Below are 22,210 nucleotides of genomic sequence, written 5' to 3' on the forward strand. Positions count from 1 at the left end.
AGATCCTTGCCATAACAATGTACAATGTCTCAAGTAGTGTGCTAGGATAAATTTCAAATCACTAGAATGAAAATAGTGTTGTTCATGTATGAAGCTTGTTAATACAAAGTGCAGATGATAATGAGAGTTGTTAAGATTAGTTAGCACACAAGTTAGCCATCTAATATTACATAGAAAGAGCTTACTAGCTATTGGTAATGGAAACGATTTTGCTCGAGGGATATTATTAGAATGCATTAAGAAAATGCATACCTTAAGATTGTGTGATATGATAGCATTGTACTTAGCTTTACCTGCAAAATTATTTCTCAGAGACAAAGCACTAAAGACAATTTCTTGTTAAATTCATCAATAATGTAATCATACACTAAATAGGTTAACAGTTTAAAAGCTGTTAATGATAAAATTGATGCAAAGTTTGGTTTGAAAACATACAGATTTTAGTATAGTCAAGCCGATACACCTATTGCATCAACCCTTGAAATGTCTCCTTTTTATGCATTGTCTACCAGGTTTTACATGTGAGTTCTCTTCATCTCCTAATGCACAATCACCCATCTCTTGGCAAAGATCCCGCCTCAAGTAAATCTTTCTGTGTCTTGTGAAAAACCGATCGATTTCATTATCAGGTCTGTCTTTTTTTTTTTTGTTGTTTTTTGAAGTCGTCATGAAGCTCTTGTCATGAAAGCACCTCATGAACCAAACGATTGGCACACTCTTGTTAAGAGTCATGTGTCAGTTTGCCTAGCAAAGCTAATCATTCTACATATGGTTGTTTACGAGAATAACTTTGTAGAGTCAAGAATGCACTTTGTAATTAGGAATGAAAGGATATAATATATATAATGTGGCTAAATTGGAGCAGATGCCAAGGGCATGTCTCAAAATAACACAAGTTATAGATTGAGCTCACTTCCTAAAGAAAAAGTAGTTCAGTATTCATGTTGCATGCGAGAGAAAAACACGATTGTTGGTGAAGTTGAGCTGCTCATATACATGAGCCCGGGGGATTCACTCTATATACAAAATGGGACACCACCTGCGAGCGGACAACTTTGATAAAACCCCTATATACGACTCATGTTAGGGAATATGACCCCCCTTTCTACTCTTCTACGATAATCAATGCAAAAAACTATCATACCCCTATCTTACATATAAAATTTAGGTCTCACATGATATAACTGAGTAAAACTAGTCAAAGAGCATGTAGCATAATGATTGGCAACGTACAAAGGAACCACTTCTGTTGATACTTAGATGTACCCTCAATTAGTCTTAGTTTGACTTTCAAATTATATGCATGTTCAGTTGCACTCTAGCTATTTGTCCAATTTGGACCCATCTAAATTACTCAAAAAACATGGTTATAAAGTTATGTTAGGTTCTTTGTGTATATTTGCATCTATACAAGCTCTTTATGGCTTTCATCCCTCAACAAATGAACTATAATGACAAACAAGCAATTGATACAAAGCAATGTTAATTCTTGCATGTATCTTTGTAGCTATTGACTCACAAGTAGGGAAGACTCTTTTGGGAAGCCATGATTTTGAAACACAAAAACTTCCTCTCATTTTTCCCTTCCCCCCCCCCCCCCCCCCCCCCCCCCTCCCCATAAATATGATACCCCCTCCCTTATTTTTAAGCTTGGGAGAAAAATTATTGGGGCCCTGCCTCTAACTTATATGCTTATGTAACTTGTAAAAGAAAACCCCTCCCTTGCACTTACGTGGTGCAGTAAGTTTTCCATGGTTAATCCCCCGGGTACATGAGTTGAACTCAAAATTACTGTTTCTTTGCAAGCGATGAGTTAGGATAAGGGATGAAAGACTAGGTAGCCATCAAGACTCCAGCAAGAAACCTATATATCACTCTCTGTATAGGGATCCGAGAGAGAGAGAGAGAGAGAGAGAGAGAGAGAGAGAGAGAGAGAGAGAGAGAGAGAGAGAGAGACGAAATGAAATGCTATATTAAACATGTTCAAAAGCCAAAATGACCTATAAAGAATGAGACCAAAGTGATACAATCCTTGTGGATCTACTCTAATGTGTGGGTACCAAAACAAAATGAAGGAAAGGAAAGACTGAGAGATTTAAACTAAAAGCCCAAAATTGTGATAAAAAGCAATATCATCATTGTCAATGCTCGTGGATGTCCGGCATCGGAGGTTGTCCGAGAAAGTATTACATTAGTAATTGAAGAGCTTGGTCGATGTCCGATGCTTCCATGCCATCGACCATCGACCATCAATCAAGAGGAAAGGTGACAAAGAAATGAAATGAAATGTTATATTAAACGTCTTCAAGAGGCCAAAATTAAATATGAGGCCAAACTGATACATCTCATGTAATTCTAATCCAATGCCTGGGTACAAAGTAAAATGAAGTAAAGTGAAAATAAATAAATAAAAATTTTTCATCAATGGGTGTTACCGAGCTTCGTCAATGAAGTAACTGGCTCAATAGTCTGTAGCAATAGAGAAAATAGAGTTTGAGTCTGTATGCGGTTTAGTGTAACCTCGCCTACAAATTTGAGATTTATCTCTAAAGTTTATAGTTGAAGGTGAGAAAACCTCTATTGTTTCTCATAAGTAGGTTTGATAAGTTTGTGGAGAAAGTTTTTTTTTTTGAGCACTGGTAGAGAGGTGGTCTGTAAAGTCCAGATCAGTATGCAACATTCCAAAGTGTCACAAAGCATAGGGACTGTCCTCCCAAGTGGACACTCACGACACAATAATAAAAAGTCTACGTTCATCCGATCTGCTTTAGCAATCCAAGTAGACGCCAACTCAGATCTCACCTTTTGCATTTGGCTCGCCTACTCGCTCCGCGTAAAAGAAATTCATATCTTTCAAGATTCTCATGTTTAAATCCAAGCAGTAGACCATAGACAATTGCATTAATTTTTAAGAATTACAAGACAACCCACGACAACGGTTTGAAAGGCGATTTTCATTTCTTGAGACAAAACGATAGAAACTTTCTGATAAGAGAAGACGATAAAAAGAGTGTATTATTGTTTAAAATTCATAACCACAACAATTACAATAACTTCTTTTGTCAATAAGTGTAAGAATATAGCCCAAAAAGAAAATTGAAAATGTCCCATTGCTATAAAAAATATTGTAGGTATTACAAGCAGAAATTTCTAGATGCTATGTTTCCTAGTCTGACAACTATTGCGTTCAACCTATTCAATTGTGACTTGAAAGAAACTATTTCCCTTGATAGTGCATTTATTTGTTGCTGCATTTCTGCAACCTGAACATCAACAGCGTTAAGCTGCACATCCTGCAACATGTCTTTGACACTCTGTGTGCACTTGACTATGCAAGCACGGAGAGTATCATTGTCATCTGCATTGCCACCACAGAGCTGTCACCAGATTTGCATCAGCACGTCCTCTAATCTTTGAAATACTGCATCTTCTACACTGTCTTGTTGACTCATATCCGTTTGCGTTCCCTCGGCTTCCACAGCAGGCTCCGTTGACTCCATCGCTGGCACCTACGATAGCAAACATATAAAAGAAACAGTGATCGACAAACAAAGCAACTGCAGAAAAATAAAATTGTAGCAACATACCTAGCATGCAATTACGTAAGATTTAGTTTTCTTCAGCAACGGAATAAAGTCACTTCCAATGCCAGCGTCAATATCGTCGTCGTGGCTATCAGATATGTTCACCACTTCCTTTGTTGCCGTATTCTCACCTTGCTTCCTGCGGTTCATAAATAGAAATAATAACACCAATAATTAGGCCGTCACATTACAGAGAAGCAGCTAACGGAATACCTTTCATTGTTCTGCCATCTATTCATGAACCAATCCAGACGGGGATGAGTGGCACCTTGGAGTATAAAAATATCGAGTATGTCGTTGTATATAACCGTGCTCGGAAATGCCATGCACTTCCATACAGCAGCAATTTTCCGTTGCTCCATTCCATGCCCTTGGTAAGGTGTGATCCAATTGGAGGACAGATAGTACTTACCGCTCTTAATCATGCGGTGCAAAGTACCAAGAAAGTCATGACCAAAAGGGTGATTCAAACTATAATTTCCAATACATGAAAGCCCTATCAAACACATTGGTGTTTGTCAAGCAGACTTTATTCTTCAGGTTGTCTGCCCCATGAAGCGTGTAAAGCTCGATCCCTTTATTAATGTCATCAGGAGATATGTTGTGGCTAACATTCTCAAAATGATCTTTACCTACGTCTTTTAAGAAGTAACCAATCATCCCCTGAAATGTGTGCATGTTCTTTTGCTTTAGTGCCCTGCAAAGAACAGTGGCACCCACAGGCGATTCTCTATCTTATCCCAAGTATGTTTTCACCTTTTTGTTAACCGCTATAATAGATGTGGACATAATACGCATGACCATTTGGAAGTGCAAGTGGAATACCGTTCCGCCACGCTCGACAGAACACATTCCAACAATAGTCTCTTTCTCTAGGAATTCTTTCAGCACAAGAAGCAAGCTAGTGTCTACGTCCAGCCCCCCAATGGAGATAGTGATACTTAGCTCGAAAAGCCTCTTCGGATGCCTACTTTCAGCCGCCAACAACTCCTCCTCTGTCTTCCTAGGTCTACCCCTACAGACCAAAGAGGTAGATGCATCCCCGATATCACCAACCGAACGTGCAGCTTTCTTCATTCTCACCATGTTAACCTACAGCATTGGACCCTCATAAACACAAACCAATCGAACCACACCAAATTTTCACAAATTTTACCAAGCATGACATTCAAGCAGCTGATTCATGAAATTATACCTTCGAGAACACTTTCACGCTATTGCAAGTGATTCCTCTATTTGAATCATCGGGTGCCTTTTGTTTGCGTGAAACACCTCCAACTGCCCTCGCTAAATTTCTCTTAATGAATCTCCTACAGGCAAATCAAATTGCATACACTGACTGTGACTGCAAGCAAATAAAACTTTGTTCAATTGAATCACATTGTGTGTGATTGCAGGCACAATAAAACTGTGTTTAATTGATTTAAAGCAAATGAATCACATTGTGTGTCACTGCAAATCAATTGAATCTCCTACTGCAGGCAAATAAAACTGCTTCAACTTGCTTTAAATAAATTGAATACCTCACGGCAAGACCTCCTGCCAGCGCGACCACTGTGCGCGTTGCTCTCGTGCAAGACCTCCTTCCTGCGCGACCAATACCTCATGGCATCACCTCCTGCCTGCACGACCACTGTAAGCGTTGCCTGCGGGACGAATTTCCCAACGGCAACCCCTGCCGCTAGCAAATGCCACGCACTGCATTAAAAGCACCTTACCCATGCGAACTGAGGTTTGACGCCCACCTTTCCCATGCGAACTGAGGTTCACAGGCGCGAACTCAGGTTCTTGTGGCGACGGGCGGCAGTAAACTCACCTTCATCTGGCGATTTCAAATTTTACCAACGCTGGAGAATCGCCCTTGATTCTCCGCTTCATTTGCTTTAAATCAATTGAATCTCCTACTGAGCTCTCTTTGCACCCCCAAGGCAAGGCTCCCTTTCTTCATCAACTGCCACTCACACTATCAAACTCCTAGAGGTAGCACACATGCTTGGTTCTCATTTGTTGCTCGCTCTACTTGCAGCCCCTACCAGCCTTCTGCATCTGTGCCACGTTGAACCCTCTTCTTCCACTCCCAACGTCGGCCCTGGTTTGTAGCTGATCCACCTGGTAGTGCCCTTAACATTGCATGGTCCTCCCACCTCACACCACCTGTAGCGCTCAGTACTTCTCTCAGCTCTCCGCGCCTAGACTTACCGCCCCCTGACTGCTTTCAGCCCTCCTGTGAAAAACGGCACCCTTGTTCTCCTTCTTCTTGCTTGACTCCTTGTGACCTGCCCACGCCCCCACTCAACACCTCAGCAAACGACCACCTCTTCCATTTTCAGCTCCATTCTAGAATGCTGCTCACAACCACCTCTCCCTCGGGCGGCCAACCTTGCAACACACGACACTCTTCAGTCCAGTGTTGTTCTGCGCATGGTGCCCCCATTGGCCCTCTCTATAGCAGCCCCAATTAGGAAAGGCTCCATAACTTTTGTATCCATATCACAAAGCAACCATTGAGCGGTAGCCTTGCATTGACGTGAGGTAATGGGCAGTGCATGGGGCTGATAGTGCTACATTAGGTCGCATGCAGGTGTGGTGACTGCAGACATGTGCACATCTGGAGACAACATCGAGAGAGCGAGAATTTTGCATGGCATGCCTGTTGAGTAACGGGACGAGAGAGAAAGATGGCTGTAGGATCGATCAGAGAGAGAGAGTGTTTTCTGGTGGTGGCTGCCATCTAAAGCATGCCTCATACCAACCATTTGCTAATCCAGCTACTGTTATATGCAGCTAACAAAGACTTTTGTGTGTGTGTGTGTGTGTGTGTGTGTGTGTGTGTGGGGTTCATATGCGTCAGACAAAGGAGAGAATAAAGAGAGTGAGAAAGAGATACTGCCGCTGCATGCATGGGTGCCCTCTGCTTCCACTGCCAATACCGATGGGTCGCAGCCCACGTGCGTGTGGAGTGAAGGCCATGCATATTCGTTGGTTGCCAATGACCAGTGTAGTTGCATGGCCTTTTCTGGGCGGCCATGATTTGGTGGGTTTTCTCTACCAGTCGGCACGTGGTCCCCACCTATTGGTTACCATTCAGTGTGCAGACGATCTGCAATGGGTGCGGACACTTGTGACCAGTTGGCCAGTTGAAAACGGCGTCTGCAGGTGGTGGTGGGGTTGTGCCACGGCCACCATGCACGTTCATGTGTTGGAATTAGGGTTGCAAGAAAACACACACCGCTTGGAGAAGACGAAGGAAGCTCAAGGCACACAACTGAGAGTGTATTACTTAGTGTGCAATGGAAAGATAGATAGCCCTAGAGTGATGGGCGTATATACAATGCACGGGGGAAAAAACCTCCTAAAGAGGGAAAATGATAAATGGAAGTGCCTTTGTGAAAAGATCTGCAACGTTGATCTGTGTTGGCACATAAGCCAAGCTGATCTCACGAGACAATGCCTTTGTGAAAAGATCTGCAAGGTTGATCTGTGTTGGCACATAAGCCAAGCTGATCTTTCCTGCTAAGAGCCTCTCCCTGACATACTGGTAATGCACCTCAATGTGCTTTGTGCGAGCATGAAAAACTGGGTTTCTTGCAACTGACAATGCGCTCCGACTGTCAGTGTAGATAGTGTTGGCAATGTCCTGTCCAACACCCAAATAAGCCATAAGGTGTCTGAGCCATACACACTCAATCATAGCTATGAAGACTGCCCTTTACTTAGCCTCACAACTCGAAGTGGCCACAGTAGGTTGCTTCTTGCTCAACCATGATATACATGAGCTCCCAAGCATGAAACAAAAACCACTTGTGGACACTCGGATGTCAAAACAACCAGCCCAATCTGAGTCCAAAAAAGCATGTAAGTCTGGCGGCAATGATCCCCCCTTGGGATGGAACAAGCCAAGATATAAAGTGCTACTAAGGTAGCAAAAAATCCTCTTGACAGCCTTCCAATGCTTAGACCCTGGGCTATGCATAAATCTGTTGACCTGTGAGACTACAAACTGAATATCCGGCCTCGTGTTGCATACATAAATGAGGTAGCCAACAACAATTTGGTAAAGAGTGACATCAGCATGATCACCAACATCATGTAGAATCAGCTTCAAACCTATTTCCATGGGAGTGGCAATAGGTTTGCAATCCTCAAGTCCAAACTTACATAGCAATGTCTCTATGTTACTTTTTTGACACAAGCCAATACCACCATCACACTGCTTAAACTGTATGCCCAAGTAATGATGCAACAACCCCAAATCTTTCATCTTCAAAGTAACATTCAAATCAGCCTTAAATTCAGCAATATGTGCCTCATTGGGACCAGTGATCAACAAATCATCCACATAAAGAACAACAATGAGAAGTACATCACCCTCACGTTCTACATACAATGTGCTTTCTGTTGGACTATTACAAAAGCCTCATTTGACCAAATGAGTGTCAGATTTTCTATACCAAGTACGAGGAAATTGCTTCAACCCATACAAAGCCTTCTTACATCTGCACACTTTGTCCTCTTGTCCTTTCTTGACAAAACTGTGAGGCTGCGTTACATAAACTTCCTCATATATGTCACCATTCAAGAAAGCAATAACATTGTTTGATTGATGTGCATCCCAACCAAAATGAGATGCCAATGCACATAGAAAACGATTAATTGTCATACGGGAGCAAAAGTCTCTTCATAATCTATGCCTTTTTGCTGTGCATAATCCTTTGCAACAACAAGTCGAGCCTTATGGTGATCGATCTCACCATCTGGCTTGCGTTTCAACCTGTAAACCCACTTTGTACCAATGGCCTTTTTGCCAGGAGGCAAATCACATAAAGTCCATGTGTCATTTTCTATAAGTGCATCATATTCTGATTGCATGGTAACCATCCAATTTTTTGAATTGTGTGCTTCATCAAAAGACAGAGGTTCCTCACCATCATGTAAGCTAGACAAGGCCAAAGCATAACAATCTAATGCATAAGATGCATGGCTAGAGCCTGAACGAGTACGACTAGACAAAGGTGCAAAGCCTGAACGAGTACGACTATACAAAGGTGCATCCAATTTATTGTCACGCAATGTATTCACCAGCCATTTTGGCATACCTCTAGCCTGCTCATTTTCAACTCTTTCCTCATCAAGTACATCATGTACATCTGTATCAGTAATAGGTTGATCTATAACATTTTTGAAAATCCCCATAGGCTGTACATTTGCCCTTTCCTCATCAAGTACATCAAGTACATCATGTACATCTGCATCAGTAATAGGTTGATTTGTAACATTTTTGAAAACCCCCATAGGCTGTACATTTGCCTCAGTGGAATTTACATTCGAAATTCTACCACTGAAAAGAGGCAACAAAGTGTCATAAATGTCCTGTGAGCTTACATTACTATCTCTAGTACATGACAACAAGGGCTAAAGAGAATCTTCCACAAACACTACATCCCTTGAAACCAAAATACACTTTGTTTGCGGATGATACAACCTGTAACCTTTTCTTTCAACCTATAACCAACCAAAATACATTTGACAGCCTCATCATCGAATTTTCTGTGCTGTGTTTATGGCAGCAAAGCATATGCCAAACAGCCAAAGACACGCATGTGCTCAATAGAAGACTTTCTATCATGCCATGCTTCATATGGATTAATAAACTACAAAGCCTTTGTTGGAGACCTGTTAAGTACATAAGTGTCACACATGATGGCCTCAAACCAAAAAGAATGCGGCAAAGCTTGACTTTTGACCATATATCGTGCCATTTTCGTAAGTGACCTATTTTTCCTCTCAGCAACACCATTTTGCTGAGGTGTATAAGGCACTATACATTGGTGTTTTATCCCACGACTAGCCAGAAATGCATTAAATTCATGAGACATATAATCCCCCCCCGATCAGAATGGAGGGTGCCCATAGTACATTTGGATACATTTTCAGCCATAGCCAGAAATTGTTTAAAGCACATAAAAACTTCGGACTTTTCTTTAAACGGAAATACCCATGCATGCCTGGAGTAATCATCAATGAAAGTCACGAAGTAAAGGTAATTGCCCAAGGACGGTGTTCGCATGGACCCACAAACATCACTATGCACAAGCTACAACCTGCATGTGGCCCTAACTGAACCATCCTTTGGAAACTTCGAACACTGCACCTTACACAAAATACAGCCTTCACAAACATGTTTGACAGATGCTTCAAGAGGCGGCAAAGAAGCAACCATATCAGATTTTTGCAAATGTAGCAAGTTGGCAAAATTCATATGCGCAAAACGTGCATGCCACAGTTTTGCATCTGAAACAACCCTTGAATCTGCAACTACATTTGCAAAATTTTGTCCACACTTGTCATACTAAGTGAGCTTATACAACCCACGACACAAAAGGCCAGATGCAACAATTTCATCACCAAAACTGAGATCATGAACTGTACATCTGTCATCCACAAATTTGACTACAAGTCCAAGTCTAGCAAGTGCGGGTACAAACAAAAGATTCTTCTTGATCCCTAGTATATAAAGTGCATCAATAAGTGTGAAGAAATTGCCATTTGCAGCAGTAAGCACAATCTTTCCAACTCCCTAAACCAGATAAGAGGCATTGTTGGCACAAGTGACTGAATTCCATGAGGGATGGACTCAAGAGAGGTGAACAATTCATGATGTGAGGTAATGTGCTTTGTAGCACCACTGTCAAAATACCACACATGTGAAGCTGCAACAACTGACATGCATGCATCATGGATAGTAGGATTGTAAGTGCACTTGCCCTAAAATCCCATTCTGCATCAACATCAGCATCATAGTCTCCTTTCACAGAAGACTCAACAATGGTTGCATTTGTAGTGGAACCAGCATTTACAATGGAACCACCCTCTTTCTTCTTAGCCTCTTTGGCCTTTAACTTAGGACACTGCTTGATCAAGTGATCATTAGATTTACAATAATGTCAATGCATCTTGTTTTTGCCCTTATCACTAGAATTTCCACACAAATTGCTGCCAGCAAAAGCATTAGGAACAAATGTTTTTCCACTCGCAGCAGAACCATAAGAAGTGGCTGCATTGCTGTTACCACCCTTCCTTTGAGAAGAAATAAAAGCGTGTTCAACTGCACGCTACTTAGTCCTGTTTTTTAAGGAAAGCGACTCTTGTAGCAGTAATGTGCATAATGCATCAAAGTTAACAACTTCAGGATTTCCTTGGGTCATAAGTCTCCAAGTACTAGCAAAAGTCTGGTAAGAATCTGGTAAGGCATAAAGAACAGTCTGCACAAGGGAACTGTTTGAAATAACCACCTGCAGAAATAAGTTGCTCATTGATATCCTTGACGCTAGCAAGGAAAGTGTCCGTATCATCTTCTTCATGCATAATCTTCGATTCTAGCTCTTTACGCAACAAAGCAATTTTAGCCTCATTGCGGCTTGCATAAAGACCGGCTAGAATATCCCAAGCCTATTTTGCAGATTTTACTGAACGAATGTGAGGAGTAATGGTGCACTTCACACACAACGCAATCAATGCATGAGATTGCGCATCCTTTACATCCCAACGAGCAGCTTGTTCTACCGCTGGCAAAACAACTCTAATAGAAGCAATCCTTGCAGCAAGACCTGCAACATCCTCAACATTGCCTACATCCTCAGAACCAGGACATACATCAATGTCCTGCAAAATATTCGAGACACCCTTTGACACAAGAACATGTTGCATCATGTAAGCCCACATAAGGTAATTGTCCCCATCCACTCTGTACTCAGCAGCAAACATCTTGAACACATCTGTGTTGTTGTCAGCCATGGAAAATGCCTGCACTCGATGTGAAAACTGCCCAAAATGAGAAGAAATTGAGTGAGACCAACACGTGCTATATAGCACAACCCGCAACACACTGTATAAGACCTGCTATGGAGTAATTGGTGCTGATAGAATTCTGTACAAAATGACAAAATTGCCTGTGCAGACCTGACTGTAGTGAAAACGGAGGTCGAAATGAGCCCAAATCTGAAATCTGAGCTCTACGAGCTTTCTTGAAATTTTTGTTGTCCTGCAAACGCTCGCCAAAGCTCACTAAAATTGGAGAAAGTGAGCAGGTGTGTGCTGGAGCTGCTAGAGACTAAGCCCGGGAGGATGTAACCTTCTCTGATACCAATTGTTGGAATTAGGGTTGCAGGAAAACACACACAGCTTGGAGAAGATGAAGGAAGATCAAGGCACACAACTGAGAGTGTATTACTTAGTGTACAATGGAAAGATAGATAGCCCTAGAGTGATGGGCGTATATACAATGCACGAGGGAAAAAACCTCCTAAAGAGGGAAAAAATGCCCCGACAGTCCTAGTGTGTTCACACACATCACTACCACATGTATATGGTAACATCATGTACACTAATCTGCTACTCCATCCCTACTATTGTGTTCTTATGGGATGCAGTTTATTGATCTGTTCCATGCTGAGGTGCAAATCACTACAACGCATACACTGTATGCTGCACTATCATGCCCATGTTGCATTTTTGTCATGGGCAAAATCTTCGAAAGCTCCAAAAGGAGTCATAGCCACATGGCATGCTACTGCGAGGTATCATGGGATTATTTTCAAGCTGAGGTGCATGTATCATGGGGGTTTTCCCTAGCAGGCTGAGATGCTCTTGAAGATCTCTTGGGGTCAATTCCCACCACCTTAAATTGGTACCTTCTCGAATAAGAGTCCTTGAGTACAAAGCTCGTCAAATATACCTATGAAGTCCCTCGAGAACAAAAGATGTCTTGTCTTTTTCTTCTTCCTGCTTCTACACTGTGCGGTATCAACAAGATTTCTTCTTCTATTAAGTAATTACATGTATGAGTTCACGGAGTTAAAATTTCTCTTTATCTAGTTCATGATATCGCAAGAAGTGCTTCTTTGCACAATACCGATCCTGCACACACACACACACACACACACACACACACACACACACACACACACACACACACACACACACACACACACACACACACACACACACTTATCTAGCTGACAAGTCCTTGGCTAACCCTTGGCTGACAGCTTCCCTTTTTGGTGCTTTAATCTTGGACAATCGACACTCGTGCACATCCTTGAAGATGGAATGAACTTGCCTCGACACGCACTTCTCAGGGTATGTATCGTCCCTCCTCCCTCCCTTTGATGTCATGTACAGATAGATCTAGCTCTATCTTACACAAACCCTGCTTACAAAACCCTAGAACCTCTAAATGGAGCACTTAGAAGTTTGCTTAACTGGAGATGGGGCGGGTAGTAGACTTGAATGTTAAATCTTTGAGTCAATGCATATAATGTGGATGCTCATAATGAATTCTACAAATGCGTACATGTGAGCTTCAAGACGACTCCTCTATTTTTAGAATCAGGGTTCTTTTATAACGACTCACTGTAATTCTCTGCGTACCCACTAGCCCTTCTTGGTATGGTTTAAATACCTTTTTGGTCGAGTAACTCTGTCACCTAAAAACTACCTACCTTATTTAAAGCTAGGTAACCCACTCCTAATCTATTATTAGCTCGCATTCCGACTAACCTCTATGGCATCATTATTACTAGCACGAGCAGTAGATGTGTATTGCCCTCTTACGAGGAGTGTCAAAACATAAACACACATGCTCGTACACACAAACCTATGCGCTTCTCTTGCATAAACTGCTTCTTGGAATTGCTCTTGCCACAATACTTTTTTGTGGCTTGATAAACCCTAGAACCCTAAGGGAATACACCTCAGAGCTGGTCTCTTTTGGATTAGATGGAGCTTTGAACTGGCGGTTGACTTGCATGAGACAACTCACATAATGTGAAGGTTCATAATGAAGTCAACCACTATAGGTATGGGTGCATAAAAATAACCCCTCTATTTCTGGAATCGAGGGATGCTTATTCATCTGCATCACCACACGCCCTTCTTGGTTGGTACTTCCCTGCGAGCTAACACTGGCGAATGCGACCACACACCCAGGATCTCTCTCTCTCTCTCTCTCTCTCTCTCACACACACACACACACACACACACACACACACACACACACACACACACACACACACACACACACACACACACACACACACACACACACACACACACACACACACACATACACATTACCATACTGGCCCCGACTCATGATCAATCACTTGCTCGATCCAATGCACATATTCAAGAATGTGGGTAATCTACTATGGGACCATCTGACCGGCAAGAAAGATACTTTGGGAGCCAGAGTTGACCTTAGAAATGTGGATCGTATGGAGCAATATTGGCCGCAAACAGCGTCTGATATCAGAGTCCCTAGTGTACATTGGAGAGTGGCTAGACGGATTTGATAAAGCCCGGGACACGCTATGGCGAACCATAGATGATGAGCGCATATCTGGGATTGTCATGTGCAATCTCGGTGTTGAGAAGAAGATGACGGAAGATCTAGAGGCTAAAATCAACCGATTTTGCATGCTTCACAATCCAGTGATGCAAAAGTGGATTTCACAATATGAGGATGCAAAGCAAGAGCGACAAAGGCCACGAATCGAGTGGAGACGGGGAAGACGACCACCGATGCACTATCCAGCAGTTCTGGAGAGCCTACCAACCTTCAAAGTGACTGAGGAAGAGTGGGAGTACTCTCGGGGTTGCGCGACCAAGGTAAGGTTGCAATGTACGACTAGCAAGTGACTTTATTTATAAACGTTTGAACGGCCACTCATAATCTTTGTTCGTTGTAGTATAAGTCATACACAGCAGCATGGTGTAAAGGTCGACATTTTAGGGTGGAACGAATCGACAAAAAGCGTTTTACTCAAGATTGTGGAATCATGGCAAAATTTGAACAGTGTAGTTGACGACGTTCCTCTGATGCAGATCCTGTGGTGGCGGAACTCACTTACTTCGGCACGCTGCAAGAGATTTTGAGGATCGATTACAAAGGATTTTTTGTCGACTTGTTCGACGTGCAATGGTTCAAGATAATCATGGAGGGTCGCAATGCTACTGTGCGTAGAGGAGAGTCTGGTTTTCTTGGGTGGATTCTACTAAGAAATGGACTGACCTAAGAGACACTTTCGTACTACCCGAGCATTGTGAACAAGTAAGTATGTAACTAGTTAACATCCCCCTTTTACAAGTTATGTGCTTGAAAGCTCTCATGTAAGTTATGTGGCTCTGGCAGGTAATATTTCATCCTACAAAGTCTACATCAAACTGGTGGTACGTCATAGAGGTAGCCCCTCGTAGTGCAAGGACGTATGAAGGCTACCATGTGCCAATCACAACGGCATCAATGGAGGAGATCAGAGAAGATGCTCAATCAGAAGCCGCTGCGGTGGTGCCAGACGAGCATCAAGATGCTACTACTCTATATGGGGTGCATGCAGACGAGCTACAAAATGAAACAGAGGATATGTATTTAAACGGAGAGCTCTATATAGATATAGGAAGTTATGCTGAGTTATGCGAGGATGAGAGAGAGATCTCTTAAAGCCACAAATATTGTATTTGAACAATTTTGCTCCGTGTTGGGAAAGCTCTGGCTCTCTAAGTACCTTCCATGGTGTATAACGCTCTTTTCTACTCGCGCTCACATCTTTTGATTGAAAATTCTGAGTTTTCGACTTGCTTCTTCTATCACTCAATTCATTGTGTCATTGTATTTATATGCGTCATTACGTCATTGTATTTAATGGTCTTTGCGTCATTGTCTACTCTATTCATTCAATATTAAGTTTAAATATTCGTGTGTTTAATGCAGGTATGGATGATGAGGAGTTTCTTTCTTCTTTGTCACTGTAGCAGAGACAGTGGTACGTGGAGCGTCATCGCTCTGGCGCATCATCGCGCGTTCCTACTCCATCCGCATCTCCCTCTCTTTCGGAGCATTCGGCGCGCTCCGAAGCTTCGGCGTCGACGAGACGAGCTTCACACTCGTCTAGACACCGGCGCTCTAGTGGTGGCGGTGGCGGTGGCGGTTGTTGTGGGGATTCCGCCACCGATGCCTCCACACCGCCTCGTGTTCGACGAGGCTCTTTACCCTCCCCTTCTTTGCCCGCCCCCACACCAGCCACAGCATCGCCATCTACGCCAGGTTTTGCACGACTGACTGTTCCTAGAAGCTACACACCTCTACCTACTCCGCCAGGAGCCACCCCACTCGACACTCCTCGCTTCGGGGCCCAGACGCCGGTGGAGACACCTGACGTCCGTACCCCCATCGACACGCCGCTAGAGACCCCTGCCGGGACACCCAGGTTCACGCGTCACCGGCCAGAGGGCTTGTCTTACTCCGTCGACTTCAGTGGCGGCATCATCATGGATGATGACGGCAAGAAGGTGATCTCGCGCATGCGTGGTCTTTGCTCTCAGTTGTTTAGACACTACATACTAAACAAATGGAGTGAAGTACCAAGTGATTTAAAAAACAGAGTCATCAGCATACTTCATGATGAATTTCCCGTTCCAACACGGGATCAACGCTTCAATGAAGACCTGATGAAGATTCGAATGCGCGAATACTGCAAACACAAGCGTTCCGAAGTGCAAAAAGCAATCAAGAATGGGTGGAACAGGCCAGATTGGCTGGCCAAAGAAGATTGGAAGAATGCGAAGAAAGCAGCACGCGAGAATCCCGACAAGTGGAAGCAACAAAAGGATGCAGCCAGAGCGCGAGTAGAGGCAGGGAGCTCGCACCACTTGGGGAGCGGTGGATGGGCATCATTTGAGGCCGATTTTGAAAGTGTTTTCGCATTGCTCTTTATGTTCGATAGTTTAGGATTTATGAGTTTTTTAATTCTAACATAATGAAATCTTTGTATGTTTTGACAGTGGTCGATGACAGGACGTGATCCCACACCGTACGAGCGCGAGTACGCAGGCAGGAAGGGCTTAAACGCCCTGATGGACATTCTCAGTTCTCGCGGCGGCATGGTTAGTATTAGGGTTTACTCTTTTCTATTTTTTGTATTGTTTTATAAATGTCGTTATATGTTTATACTTACTGAAAGCTGTCTTCTTGTCTTTTTTTGCAGAATCCGACAGATACGCCGCTTGGACGCGATGAGACGTCTGACTAGACGACGTCAGTTTAGCCGTAGCTAGATAGCATTAGTTTAGGGTTTCTCATAGCTTATGTATCATGAGACGGATTTTATACGTCTTTTTGAACCATGTATATTATTACATTTGTCACCGCAGTTCCTTTTGCCAATCAATTCTTTATGCCTATGATGTTGTACAATTGTCATTATTACATTTGCCAATCAATTCATTTTGCCTATGATGTGTACAATTGTCAATTTTACAAACAATGCGTCTTGTGGGTGACTATTTTGGGTCTATTACCTACCCTTGCACTTTTTTTAAAAAGTGAATCAAGTACAATATGGTTGATGGGTGGCAGGGCATTGAATGCCCTGCCACCAAAAAAAAATTCTCTCGGGCGTCGCTATAACCGTCGCTATTTATGGCTCTGTAGCGTCGCTATGAGCGTCGCTATAGTCTTCTGTGTAAACTTCACTATAACCGTTGCTATGAGCGTCGCTATATAGCGACGCTTATAGCGACGCATATAGCCACGCTCTCGTAGCGACGGTTTTAGCGACGCCGAGGGTTATAAAAACCCAGTGTATTTCCGTCGCTAACAGCGTCACAAGAGCACACAACCTCTTGTAGTGTAAGTATTCAAGAGAACCCTATTGTAGCACAACCTACAGCTAGAGACATCAAATACCTCTAGCTTAAGGGGGAGGGCTATATGATGCATGGTTTTTAGGACCCCTTTTGAAGATGCAATAAAGGCACAGTCAGTTGTTGGGGAGATGAGGATACTCTAGTCCAAGGGATCTCGAAAGAGAAGAAAAATGTACTTCACAAGCATCAAAGAGTAAAAGTGCCATGGACAGAAGATACGTGGGAACGAGCTCTTATGCATGCCTACAACCTATATCTTACAGAATAGCCCATTCTAGGTGTGAATTTCTAGTGAAATTTACACGAGGATGTTTGTGTGGACTCACAGCACAGCATACTCCGTTTTCACTTTTTTACCGACAGTAAATATTTTTTACCTACAGTAAATATTTTTCACCTACATGGTAAATACAAATCACTTTTTACCTACAGTAACTTTTTTTACCCATGGTAAATATTTTTTACTGCACCATAAGTATTTGGTAGGTAACAGTTCACTGTTACTAGAAGCAGTGATTGGGCATCAACAATGCAGTTACAGGAGGAGAAAAGTGGAAAATCTTATGGTAAAGGTGAGTCAACAGGGATAAAGACTTTTGAGTTGAAAAGAGACATGCTGATTTTTTCAAAGAACACATGTCGAAAGAAGCCATGGTTGAGGATTTTTTGAGAATTTGATATTCAGGAGGACCCAGCAGGTCCCCCCCTGACATGTGCAGAACCTCCAGTTTCAACAGCCACCTCACCTGCTCTTAAATGCTGGTCAAGGCCTTATCCCCATGTGTCACAATCAGAAAAATCAGCATTTACCCTCCCCTCTCACATCACTCTAGAGAATATCTTGATGGTGACATATCAGGTGGCCTCAATCTGTTGACCACCTTAAGCAAAAAGTAACCCCAATCAGCGGATTTAAGCATGTTTATCCCTAATCCTAAACCCTCTTAGAAACCTATATAAGGAGGCCTTCTCTCACTCAAAACCAACACTTCACCCCCTTCACCAAGCAATGAAGCTATGACGACATTGCTCACAACGAGGAGCTATGGATGGAGCTCTACTCTCTCTCCCTCTCTCTCTCTCTCCCTCTAGTATGCTACATTACTAGCCCTAGAACCTAAATAAGGAGTCTTCTCTCATGCTCCATGGCCACCATCCTCGCCATCATTCTCTAAGGTATTGATGTGTTGCTAGTAGGATCATACCTACTTGCTGGGTTGATTGTTTTTGACAAGGGATTATGCCATCCTTGGCTTGCTTCTCTATATCCTTGTTATGTATGATCAGATGCCGTTGTATTGTTAAGCTGATGTCTTGTGTATATATATGCTACATAAGGTCCCTAAGCTTCGTTTCTATGTGTTTTGCCATATGTTTTGATGCCATCATACTGCCAGAAGTCTCACTTGCCTATGTGCACTATGTGTGAGGTCCCTAAACCTCTTAATTTAGGGTGGTGGCCCCTTTGTTTTGTTCTTTGCTTGTTTGCATGAGGCGTGGTTTGTGGAGTGTGCACGAGTACAGAGGCCACCCGATTGCACTGCTCTTTTTCCCGCTATCAAGATGTTTTTATTTTTAGGGGATATGCTAGTGCTTCAAACAGAGTATTGCAAAGATAAACTTTCAGTCAGAGTAAGGCATATGAATACTTGATAAAATATATGGAGCTGACCTGTCCTCACTTGAAATCAACTTGGTTATATTCAGTACATAGGCCTGAATGATGCTCAAAGTCGATTTGAATGTCTGGTATTAAACACATTGTGAGGTCCTTATCCTAAGATCAGTAATGCTTACTAAACTAATTTGGCTTGACACTATTAATCTCGAACTTGCCTACTATACCTGACCAGGTAAACAAGCCATTCTCGGCACCTACTCAGTGTGTTTAACCTATGAACTGGTTGTAGATTGTATTATGTCTTTTAATGATGATCTACGGTTTTTTTTGGAAAAATGGTCAAATGCTGGCAATGTTCATGCTCAGATGATACTTAATAAAAATTGGGTTATACATAATAGCTTTGGAATGTTAGAATTGACATCAGATTTACGAACCTCACATTATCCATTACGTTGAAACACTTTAGAAATGCTAAAAACTTAAAGGCTGCTTGGTCTGAGCATATGATTTTAAGACAACCATCCTTAGTGATTTTCACAAGACAACTGGGCATGGTTGTGTCCTTTGTGCTCGCGGGTCAAGCTGACAATTCAAAGGGTTTGTATTGATGATCCTGCGAAGATGTAATAACATCGCAATGATCTATCGAAAGAACAAGTATTTGTACAATAGAATGACAAGATCACTCACTTAAGAGTCAAATAGCATAGGTTGCTAACCAAATCTAACAACCCCTCGTAGTGACCTAGCAAAAAACTATTTATTACATCTTTTTGAAACATATTACTAAATAGCATGCATAAAACAGTCACAGTTGTTGTAGCATGGACCAGAGGTCGATTTAATAATCTGCTGATTTTTTTGAAGGATTGCTGGTCCCTTTTTGATGACCAGTGGACTGATTTGGTTGATCATTTGGAAGGCTACTCTTGGAAGCATAATGTCTCTTGTTTTTTTTGAATCTAACACATCTTTTTTGGCACAAAAGTGATGTTAATCATATTGATAAGTGCAATGGCTTGCTTGTTCTGAGAAATTATAGGACTTTTTTTGAGTTTGTAAGTTATGGTTTTTTGTAGTTGTTAACGATCCTTTTCACATTCATTGTGGCAGGAATATGACACTGACTTAACCTTGGGTTAGTGGTGAATTTATTAATAGGTTTTGATACAAATAACAAGAGAAAGGGATTGTTGACACCTATCCTTTTATGTAATGCTAGAGCTTTGAATATATTCACCTTGTAAATATAGTAATGGGAATTACTTTTCAACATTTTTTCCTCGTTTAATAGATGCATAGCTTTTGAATTTAGGGATAGTACTCTACTTTGAACATACTACAATGTTTTTGAATAAAGCCTTAAACCTCACGTGAGGGTCTCGGATGAGATGGCAGTGGACTGGACTTTTGAAAATTAGCTCAAAATATGAAGGAGATGCTGTCCGATTTTTTCTGGAATTAAACGATGAAAACATTATCATAAATTAAGGACTCATTATTTAAACATAATATTGGATCTAGGTTATGGTGTTAGTTTCTGTTGTAATTTTTGACACCAATAACAAGGGGAGGGAGTCGTTGACACCTGTCTTCCCAAGTAATGCCAGTTCTGATAGGCTTGTGTTTCTTCGATGGTGAGAGGTAAGAGATTCTTTCCTTGGGATTACAACAAAAACTGCAGCAGTAACGGAAGATCGTCCAATGTACCAACAAAGGGACCAGATGGATCCTTCTACATGTAGATGTAGTGGAAGCTCATCCCAAAGGATGGGCACATACGATACAGATATTATATTGTAGTGATCAAAGATCAAATTTTTGATCTAAATGATTGTATTATCCATTAGATACAGAATTTTGTATTGGTGTATATGAAATGATTTATGACATCTTGTTTTAAAATATTGTTATTTAATATATTATCTAACTCAATTGTCTAAGTATGGTTCAATTATGAGGGGATTTTTCATACTTAAACACACACACACAGTTTCCCTACTAGTCTTTGGTCGGACTAGTGCCATACTTAGCAATTGGGATTAGATAATATATCAGATAATAATATAGCTACTCCAATTTATCCTGACTTCAATCAAACGGTTTCTATCAGGATATGGGTATTTATACCATAAGAATTGGATTGCCTACTCTTAAATACAAGCTACATTATTATTAGCTTGATCCACCCAATCCAAAGGGATGGGTCGGGGCTCTCAGATCCTAAATTGGTCAAGTGCCTACATGTTTACATATAATCCATATACTGTAAGCATTGACCACCCTCGAGCAGGTGTGGATTTTCAAGTTATCTTGCAGGATCGGAGTATTGTACAGTAACCAACGTCACGACATATTTCACAAATTTGGAGTGACATCATCGAAATCATGAGACATCAGGTATGTAGATTTCATAATACCTTACTCTCCTCCTTGGAGGACCCCTTTATCATAAAACAATTGGGTGTACTTACATCTAAGTTCTGTTCAAACACATTACAAATGCGTAATCTCACATCTAAACCTTGTTAACACCATACAAGTGACTGAGCTATAAAGCATGGAAATTTTTAGGAAGCAATTACTACAATTGGTGGGGGATTGGTCCACTTGGTGGACCATCCTCCACCAAGTGGATCTCTCCTCTGGGATTGGGGAGGGCCACACACACACACACACACACACACACACACACACACACACACACACACACACACACACACACACACACACACACACACACACACACACACATCTAGCTGACAAGTCCTTGGCTAACCCTTGGCTGACAGCTTCCATTTTTGGTGCTTTAATCTTGGACAATCGACACTCGTGCACATCCTTGAAGATGGAATGAACTTGCCTCGACACGCACTTCTCAGGGTATGTATCGTCCCTCCTCCCTCCCTTCGATGTCATGTACAGATAGATCTAGCTCTATCTTACACAAACCCTGCTTACAAAACCCTAGAACCTCTAAATGGAACACTTAGAAGTTTGCTTAACTTGAGATGGGGCGGGTAGTAGACTTGAATGTTAAATCTTTGAGTCAATGCATATAATGTGGATGCTCCTAATGAATTCTACAAATGCGTACATGTGAGCTTCAAGACGACTCCTCTATTTTTAGAATCAGGGTTCTTTTATAACGACTCACTGTAATTCTCTGCGTACCCACTAACCCTTCTTGGTATGGTTTAAATACCTTTTTGGTCGAGTAACTCTGTCACCTAAAAACTACCTACCTTATTTAAAGCTAGGTAACCCACTCCTAATCTATTATTAGCTCGCATTCCGA

At 42.0% G+C, this 22,210-nt stretch overlaps 1 pseudogene; it reads right to left on the reverse strand.

The window, feature by feature from the left end:
• Positions 1–3,134: 3,134 nt before the first annotated feature.
• Positions 3,135–4,670, reverse strand: LOC147459309 (uncharacterized; annotated as a pseudogene).
• Positions 4,671–22,210: the final 17,540 nt, after the last annotated feature.

This window comes from Adiantum capillus-veneris, chromosome 4, assembly GCF_014529385.1.
Source record: "Adiantum capillus-veneris isolate H3 chromosome 4, ASM1452938v2, whole genome shotgun sequence".
NCBI classification, from domain to species: Eukaryota; Viridiplantae; Streptophyta; class Polypodiopsida; order Polypodiales; family Pteridaceae; genus Adiantum; species Adiantum capillus-veneris.